Source organism: Pezoporus flaviventris, unplaced genomic scaffold (genome assembly GCF_033815535.1).
Source record: "Pezoporus flaviventris isolate CSIRO_AGI_PZ_B2104156 unplaced genomic scaffold, CSIRO_AGI_Pfla_v1 ptg000007l, whole genome shotgun sequence".
Lineage (NCBI taxonomy): Eukaryota > Metazoa > Chordata > Aves > Psittaciformes > Psittacidae > Pezoporus > Pezoporus flaviventris.
In genome coordinates, this window is record NW_026892555.1 from 34983972 (window position 1) to 34993597 (window position 9626).

General features: G+C 42.6%; 1 non-coding gene across 1 annotated transcript; it reads left to right on the top strand.

The window, feature by feature from the left end:
• The first annotated feature begins 9337 nt into the window (after positions 1 to 9337).
• On the top strand, positions 9338 to 9427 carry TRNAY-GUA (transfer RNA tyrosine (anticodon GUA)). Its single transcript is given in 2 exon segments — positions 9338 to 9374; positions 9392 to 9427. It is a non-coding gene; the product is annotated as a tRNA-Tyr (tRNA).
• Positions 9428 to 9626: the final 199 nt, after the last annotated feature.

The window sequence follows — 9626 nt, forward strand, 5'->3', positions numbered from 1 at the left end:
TGGCAACTACTTAAATTAGTCTTTGTGCTTTTTCCACCAGCTACATGTGGTAATGTGTTTCAAAAATTGGCTGTAGTCATACTGAGTCTAAAAAGAAGTTATAAAACCCATCTGCAAAACTGTGCTGTTACTTCTTGTATTTATTGAAAGGCTTTAATTCAAAGTGTGCTAGCATTAAAGCATTACTTAAAATGATGGGCATAGAGAGTCAATTTTGATTGCATGTCATTGCATGAAGAATTGAGTATTTTCCTTTGGAAGATTTGTATTTCAAAGGCTTAAATGCTTAATGCTAAGCTAGAAACTTACTCATCTTTATTATTATTATTATTTAATAATGCAGTATTTATAATCTGAGCCAAACCCAGTACTAAACACATGAAGCACATTAATGCTTTCAAACTGTTTTCATTTTTCTTCTTTTATTAATTGTATAGCCTTAATACCCATCTTTTTTATTTTACATTGGAGTTGTTTGGGTTGGGGTTTTTCTTCCCTTTATATATATCCTTAGCAAATCTGCTCTGACAATCTGCAAAACCACAGCTTCCTGCCAGAACAGGACCCCTCACAACGTGATTTTGTACTTAGGATCAGGGTGAGAGTAAACCTTGGATGTTCATCAGCATCTGTAGTGAGTTGTGGAAGGTGCTTTTGCTATTACAGAGAGTCAATTTGAACATGTATATTGACTGCAAAAGTTAATAGGAACTTTGTTGCTTTGCTTGATGTAGACTTTATTGAGGCTTTGATATGTGTTGGATTCTACTGACTTGCAATATTTATATTTATATATTTAGTTTATATTATTTAAGCATCAATAAAGTAGTAGCGTTTAGATCCACAGTAGACTTGTAGCTGGCACTAAAGAAACCCAGTGTCACAACTGAATTTAAATGTTCTGATCGGAATTACTTAAATTGATGTATGCTGAGTAATTCTGAACATTTATTAATATCATCAAAGGCATTAGGCTTCAGTGTAAGCATTACCTCTGTTGCAGTAACTTGCAGATACTTTAAGAAGCTCAAAAAAAAACCCCTATTGTTCTCTGTTAATGAAGGCATTGATTCGATGATTATGAAGTAGCTGCACGGACTTGCATTTGGACTTCACTCACTGTTTTTTTAAATGACTACCTAATTTTGTTTTCTGCTGGAAATAATACTTCTAGTGGCTTGTCTTGCTGGTAGCAAATTTAATTTCACTTCTGAAGTGATCCTGAGGATCTGGACTGCGTCTGTGTAGTTTGGAAGCTTGTATTTAGTAAGTAAAAAATCAAAAGAAAGATAAGTGGAAGGAACTTACCAGAAATTAGAAGAAGGTTTAGAAGGTGCTATGGTTCTTACTAAGCCAATAGTCTGTGGAGCCTGGCTGTATGAAATGTACAGTCATTTCTCATAAACTTTTAAGGCGTGTTTCAAGCAACTTCTTTCAGAATAGGAGAACTTGATTTTATAGGCTAGTTTGTCAATTCAGTATACAAGGTTTTCTTTATTTTGAAGCTGCTTTCAGATTGTCATGTTGTTGTATAAATGTAAAGAGATACTTGCCAGATGCTACCTCTTAATCTGAACCCCTCTCTTCTTTCCCACATGCATCTGTGCAGATTCTCAAACCCTGAAGAGGTCTCTTCTGATTTTGGGCTAGCTTTCCTGTTTGCTTTTCATCTGCCATTTGGACTTACTTATTGAATCATTTTTACCGCAAGACGTTTTTGTAAGCTTATTGTCCTCTGTGTATATTGTTGCTCCTAGAGACAGTAAGAGGCAATAGATACATGATCCAATTTCACACAAATTAGACTGATGTGAAATTAAAACCTTGTTTGACTTCCTCAAAGATTGGTATGTATGGGACAGAAAGGAATGAAGGGAGATTCCTATGAGAACAGAGGACACGGGAAAGGGAAGAACATACATAAGGGTTTATCAATGATTCTGAAAATAACCTATTGGTTCTATAGGACAACCATGTTTCACACTGTTCCACCTCCATGGTGATGAGCTTTAGAAGCTGCAGTGGCTCCCTCTAAGTCTCGGATTTCCCTGAGATTCACCCTTCTTTTCTCCTAAGAGCAGAAGCTGCCAAATGCATATGTTTGCACCCAGTGGGAGAGAAAGGGTGAGATCTCACCAGTTGTTGTCATGTGATGGTGTAGGGCTTGTGGCAGCAACAAAATAAAAGCCAAAACGCAGAAAAGGCAAGGGCCGAACTTAAAATTATGGGGAATTAAGTAACTCCTATTTCTAACTATTTGTATGGTCACATCTACTCAAGTGTTGCTAAGTAGGTACCTTAGTCCTACATCTGAACACTGTGCATACAAGAATACTAATTCCCCCCCCCCTTATGTCTTTCTTAAAATAAGATTCTTCTTGTTTTCTCCTGTAGATGCTGGCAGTGGCAATTATTTTTCCAGACAGCAGAAGGGATCCAAGAAATAATGGTCAAGAGTACCTGCTTTATTTTGCTTTCAAAATAATTCAAGGCATGGTACAATGGAAGAAATGAAATAACAGTATGTCTTTCTTTGCTCCCTCTGTTTCTCCTAACCTTCTTTACCATGTCATATTCACTAACACATTTTTTCTTCCCTGCATTTGAAGTCAGCTGAGCTAGCCCATTCCTTTCTTAAGTTTGGGAGCTTTGAACTATCTCGGGTCTCTAGTAAGCCAGCAGCTCCAAAATCTCCAATTATCTATTGTGTACTCTGAAAGTAATCTTTTTTTTTTATTTAACATTTTGGATCTTTCCAACCCTAACCCTGAGGTTCTACATTTGAAACTCTCATAACTCACATTCTTGCATAAACTCAGAAAATACATTCATAACAAGTAAGGACCTTTCATGAACACTTACTGCTGACTACAGAAGTGGAGCCAGGATAGAGGCATGCAGTCTTTCACACCTAGAAGCACTCTCCGCGCTCTCTCCTCTCTTCCGATCGGAATTCTGCAGGGCATGGTAGAAATGCTGCATTGGAAAAAGATGTGAACTACAGTTGTGCAAGCAGCAGAGGCCAGCATCTCTGAGACTGATGCTTGTGATACTGGAGGATTTGTCACTGTGACTCCTTATTGTCATCAGTGTTGGGGAGTGGGAAGGAGAAAGTCTTGTAGCTCCTCAGAACACTATTCTTTCTACATAGTTTATATTTTGGGGGATGGAAAGTCAAGCCAGTGCTTTCCCTTAATCACCTGGATACTATTGATCTTAGGCTGTTTGCTTGACTCTAACTCAGGCTGCTGCTGTGACACCATTACTGCTGCCTGACTACTGTTAGTCCACCTGACTGGCTGGCTCGAGCTGGCTACAACTGATTTACAGAGACCTTGCACTAGGACTGATGTTTACTCCTGGGGTTTACAAAATCTAGGGATTAAATTGGCTTCTCTTGCATTTATGAGTGATGACTTCTGTTCTGGTTTAAGGCCAGTCAGTAACTCAGAACCATGCAGCCGTTCACTCACCCCCCCCCCCCCCCCCCCCCCCATGCTCCAGGCAGGATGGGGAGGAGAATCGAAAGAATGTAAACCCCATGGGTTGAGATAAGAACAGTCCAGTAACTAAAGTATAATACAAAACTACTACTACTATTAATAATAGGAGAAATAACAAGGAGAATATAAAACTAAAAAGGGAAGGGAAAAAAAAAACAACAAAAATGAATACAAGTGATGCACAATACAATTGCTTACCACCTGCTGACTAATATTCAGCCTGACTCAAGCAGCAGTCTGAGCCTTCTGGGAGACTCCCCCAGTTTGTATACTGGGAATGATGTGCTGTGGTATGGAATACCCCTTTGGCTAGTTCAGGTCAGGTGTCCTGCCTCTGCTCCCTCCCAGGTTCTTGTGCCCCTCCTCACTGGCAGAGCATGAGACTGAAAAGTCCTTGATCAGGGTAAGTACTGCTCAGCAGCAACTAAAACATTGGTGTTATCACCATCATTCTCAGACTAAAGCCCAAACACAGCACTCTGCACCAGCTACTAGGAAGGACTAAAATAACTGTTACAGCTGGATCCAGGACAACTTCTAACGCATAATTTGAAAACAGCATGGGAAAACACACTGCTAGTACCTGATTAACAGGTGCCTTCTAAATAATCTCTTCAGTCTCCAAAGTTGTATGTATGGTTGTGACAGGAGTAAATCCTTTTTAAAAAAACATTTGCTTGCCTGACCAGAACTGGTAAAAGTATTCTTCTGATTTGCAAAATAAACTAGCTCCATTTCAGAAATTAGTAAAGCTTGTTAATCGAGATTAATATTATAACCTAATCTTGCAGCAGTATCATTATTATTTATTGGAGAAGTTGATAGTGAGATCACAGGTAATTTCTGAGGGTAAATTTTAGAATGTTTTTCTCCCCTTTGATTCAAGGCTATTTCATTTCTAACCCCTACGAATTAATCTGTTTGCCTATATAGTGCCTCATATAAATTATATTTATGCCATTAAAAGCATCAGTGAAGTGGTTGTCAACCAGAAATTTGTCTCTTCAAAGGAGTACTATCCATGTAGCTGCCTCTGTACTCGCGTAAGCAAATGAGGTGAAACTTAGGACTTGATTTCTAAGTGACAGTGTCTGTCAGAGCTGTGCATGGACACCATTTCCTCATGCTCTGCATGAGAGTGTGAGCTCAACATGACCTCAGTTTCTTCTCAAGCCAGTGACAGCTGAGGATTGCCAGAAGCAGGGATACAGAGCAGCTCATGAGATCCGAAATATAATCCTATTCCTAAGAACTACAGTTGTTCTACAGTAAGTAACTTGTTCTTTGTGTATGTGCTTGAGTGGATCCCAGTGCAGGGCATTACCCCTGGCAGGATGTTATCCTTGGAGCTGCTTTATTAATCTCCTGAACTGGGGAACTGTTGGTTTTTTTCAGTCCAAGTCTTGATCCAAAGGCCACTTCAGAATTCTCTGAGTAGTCATACAACCTCCTTGATAAGCTGATACTGGCTGCTTTGGGAATATGCAAGAGGATATCTTTTGTGTGCAGTTGTCACAGAGCTTAATGCACGAGTATAAATTTTAAGCCTGTCCAGATATACTCAGTTATTTTGATATTTTTATGATACAGCAGCCTTTAAGCCTTACATTTCTACCCTTCCCCACACTGGTACAAATAATGAAGGTCTGTCTATATAGGAAAACAAAATTCATGACATCACAAAGTATATACAATTCTTCTGTGTCATGGTTAACAGAACACAGGCTAATTGAGTTAGGCAGAGGTATTAGCACTTCTTTTCCTCTCTGAAAGGCTGTATAAATAAATTGAGTCAAAGTGAACACACCTTACTAACTCTTCAGGGTGAATTGGTTGATTCTGTGAGGCTTTGCATCTCGGGGAAGTGTGGTAAAAAGCATTTATAGATAATTCTAGCAAAGGCAGATGATTTTCAACAGCCATGAGTAGAATATTGCTCTTTGGAAACTTTGATACTAAGAAGTTTAAACAAGTAAACAAACAAGAAAGACAAAGTATGACCCTTAAGGCACACAGCAAATTGAAATTGCTCTGAACTGTGACATGACTCAAGCATGAACAGCAACCTGCAGTCTTCACTGCTGAGACATGGAGCAGACAGGTGTGCTGTTCATATGGACAGCTGTTTTAATTCAAAATATTCAACTATTTTAATTCAAAATAATATGAGTCTCTTTGTGCTCTTCATTAAGAATTTCTCCAAAGACGGGGAGCAATCCCCACATGGCTGATGTAAGCAAGATCACCTTGGGAGCTGAATGAGTGGTGCCATGGCATTCAGTCTAGACCAAGTGTAGTAGCTGGGCTGAAGATCTGATGGATGCATATGGTTTTGGTTGACATACGTGGTGTTTCTGCCAGCACAGAGCTCTGAAGATTATAGTCTCTAGAGGAACTGGTGATAAGGCACTGAAGACTACTAACAGGAAGATAGCTGGTAAAACCCCCTGTATGCTCACCTACACTGAGCTTGGTCTTTATTTTAGCAATCATCAGGTGTTTCTTTTACTTTATAAACCTTAGTTCTATGAGACTGGAGGCAATTGCTTTTGAGTTGGGAAACTGATGATGAAATAAGCCACTTGTTTTCCACAAGTCAAGAAACTAACTCCTGAGTTTACCTTGTAAGAGTTTTGCTAGATTCAAAGGCTGAAGCTCTCATAGCAAGAAGTCAGTTGTCTTATTGATTTGTCTGTGCTGAGAATAATCTCCTCAGACTATGAGTTCTTCTATTGTAAGCTTTCTGAACAACCTATGGGGAGATCATTTATGATAAACTCATGAGTCTTAACTTCATGTCAGTGTTGTTAAGCCCTTTGCCTTCTAGGGAATATCCTTGTACTGCTTAATTGCCCACATAAACGTTGAACTGGCTGCCTGAATTCACAATGAGATTATGAACTTCTGCACATGACCTCAGAGTTTTCCTTTTTTTCAGCCTTGTGACAATATGAAATGGGATCATGACTGGTATTTTTTTATTCGTTAAAGATTGTGCAGTGGAGTAGTTAGAACTCTCACAGAATGAGAGCAGTAACAAATGAGCCTGGTAATACACATATGGACTTAACGTATGGCCCAATAGTGTGGTACCTTCACACCGCTGCACCTGGGTGAAATTGCTTGAAGCATCAGCATTGCACCAGCAGGAGTCACAAATCTGCCGTTGGCTGTGGTTATAAAGAATGCCCAATAGATTTATCTTTTTTTTTTTTTCCCTGCAGATCAGCAGGAAGCTTAGCAAGAAGGAATAAATAATGGGGCAAATTACAGGACTGTCACTGTCTCTTACAGGGTATTTCACCTGTTAAATCATCTGGGTAAGAGTGTGAGTGTCTGTCTTTGGAAGCGGGATGCCCACTTCTGTTAGCACTTTGGGAACACTACAAAACCCAAGCAAGTTCCAAATGCCAACAGGTGGTTCTAGTCATGTTTGGTTTTGAGGTGGGGGGAGACCCACCTAAGCCTCGAGGAAGTAGCAAAGTGCCACTGGAAGTATGCCCATTGTGACTTAAGGTCTGTGAGCTTGGAGTGGTGGTGACATTTGCCTTATCCTGAACCTGCAGTAGTGTCCTTGCACCTCATTATGTTCTCCAGGTCAAGGCTGGAATTGGGCTCTCCTTTGTTACAAGGGAGCCCTGGGAAGGGCAGAAAAGCAGTTCTTGCAGAATGGGACTTGGATATTGCGGACCGGTGACTGTCCATCTAAAGTCTGTTGAGGCTGATCCATGATAGCCCTGGTAGGGTGGGATAGGACAGTCCCTGAAAACAGTGGCATCTGGGGGGATGTTCCATATGCTGTTAGAGAGGCAGGCTGACAATTTGTACCTTCTTTCTTAGAGATGCTTTTAAATGAACAGTTGGAAAAAATAACCTGTTGTAGGGTCTCTGAAAAGTACCTAGACCTCCGGCCTGGTTTTGTGAAGCTACTAGAAGTTGAGAAGAGGTGGAGAGCATCTCCATCCTTTTTTGTCATGTAGTAGCACAGGAAACTTGAAACATTAGACCTTGTCACACACAGGCCAGTAATACAAACAGGATTAAAAAAGAAAAAGAAGTGAGGTGTGTATGTGCTTGCTTGCATACCTCAAGGAGAATGTTTACTGGATGTCTTAACAAATTACATTTTTAGGTTATTATATATTTTTAAGAGGACCATCAGTGCTTATTAATATAGTAGTTTGACTCAGCAAATGCTTTCAGGATCTGTTTTCTACAAATTAGGAACTATCTGAATATACAAGAAGGTATGTATTTAAACAACAATATTTTAATTTCAGACTCTTTTTGCTTTGTATTAAATATAAATGAATGCTAAAAGATGACATTTCATACCATACAAGGCTGACAACAGAAATCCTGGCTCAGGGCGGCTTTTATTCCGCATTCTTCTTGATTACAGCTTTTGTAGTTCAAAGACTGCTGTCAGAACTTTGATGTGTGGAAACCTGCTGCGTTGTTGTGAATAACAGTGAATGCAGGTCGGTCCTGAACACCTATTAGTAAGCAGTGGGCAAAGGCTGCTTGTAAATAAGCAAATAAATGCCCCAAGGAATATTTTTCCCCTGAAAGATGCAACAATACGAGTTCACCCTTGTAATACTGGTTTGTAATGCAGGTCAATGGGATGGTTTTGTGGGGTTTTTTCCATTTCTGGGCCTTGCTGGCTGCTCCAGGGCCTGAGTTTCCCATGTGCCTGAGCAGAGGGCGCTGTGAGCCCAGCTTTCCTATCACATAAACATACATCTGTATGTAGGAATGTACCTACAAGGCTTCGTTTATACAAATAACTTCCAGCTTAAGCCTTTTGTGTAGGGGAATACCTAGAATCATAGAATAGTTAGGGTTGGAAAGGACCTTAAGATCATCTAGTTCCAACCCCTCTGCCATGGGCAGGGACGCCTCACTCTAAACCATGTCACCCAAGGCTGTGTCCAACCTGGCTTTTAATGCTGCCAGGGATGGAGCATTCACAGCTTCCCTGGGCAACCCATTCCAGTGAAGATACGTAGGTTGTGCCCGGGTGTAGCTTGTACTTCATGGTGGTGATCTCTTCAGGAGGTTACGTCCTCTCTGGTGGTGGTTAACAATTTTCTGTAGGTAAACCACTGGAAAAATGTGTTTGGAATCAGAAACCACTTGCTGTTTTGATGATTTGTTTTGACCATTAAAGTAAAAATCACATTAAAATCGGTAAAGAGCTGATGGGTTGGGCCTTGTCGCAGACTTGTGCACCCAAGAGCTAAGTCAAGGCTGTGACGAACACCCATGAGGGTTGACCACAGGAGAGCCTTCCTCGGGGCGGCAGGAGGTTGCCCCTGTGCTTCCCGTAGCTTCCCTGTAGCTGCTAACTCACATCGTCACAGCAGCTGCTGGAACACTTTTCTCCGAAGAGTGGGCAGAGTTCGTGTGTAGTGCAGCCACGGGAGGATGTGGTGTGGTGTTCAGGGTGCCTTGAATACAGCGGCTACAGTTGATGCCCTGTAAGTGGGATGGCTGGGTGCGATAAGAAACACGCTCCTCGCCTGTCAAGCACGCGTGTGACCTCCGGGCACCAAAGCCTGGAGAAGGGAGGGAAGAGGAAAGGGCTGCCTTCGCACCCCACGGCGGCCTGAGGGCGCCCTACTTGCCCTCTGCCGGCAGGTAGCTGCCGGGGGGTCCCTAGATGCAGGATCCCTCCGCTGGGCGCTCGCCTGCAGGGACTCATCCCCTTGCGGCTTCAGGCCTCGGTCTGAAGCGGGTTTTCTGCTTCTGCCATTGTCAGGGTGGGGGCCGCGTACCAGGGTGAGCCGCGGCCAGGCTGTGTGGCGCGGAGCGGCACGAGCGCCCAGCTCCCTTCGATAGCTCAGCTGGTAGAGCGGAGGACTGTAGAGGCGCGTCCCGCGGCAATCCTTAGGTCGCTGGTTCGATTCCGGCTCGAAGGAGCGGCTCAGTTTTTGCGGCCGCTGTTTTTGTCCCCGCCCCTCCCGCGCCGCTGCTGCTGCGGTGGGCGCGCGGGGGCCGTAGCGCCGGGCCGCCACGGGCCGAACTCGCTCCCCCGTCATGCCTCGCCCCCACCGCCGCTGCCGCCCCGCCCGCTGCCGGGCGCGAGGCCCCGCCTCCCCCCCCGCCCGTGTCGCGTGC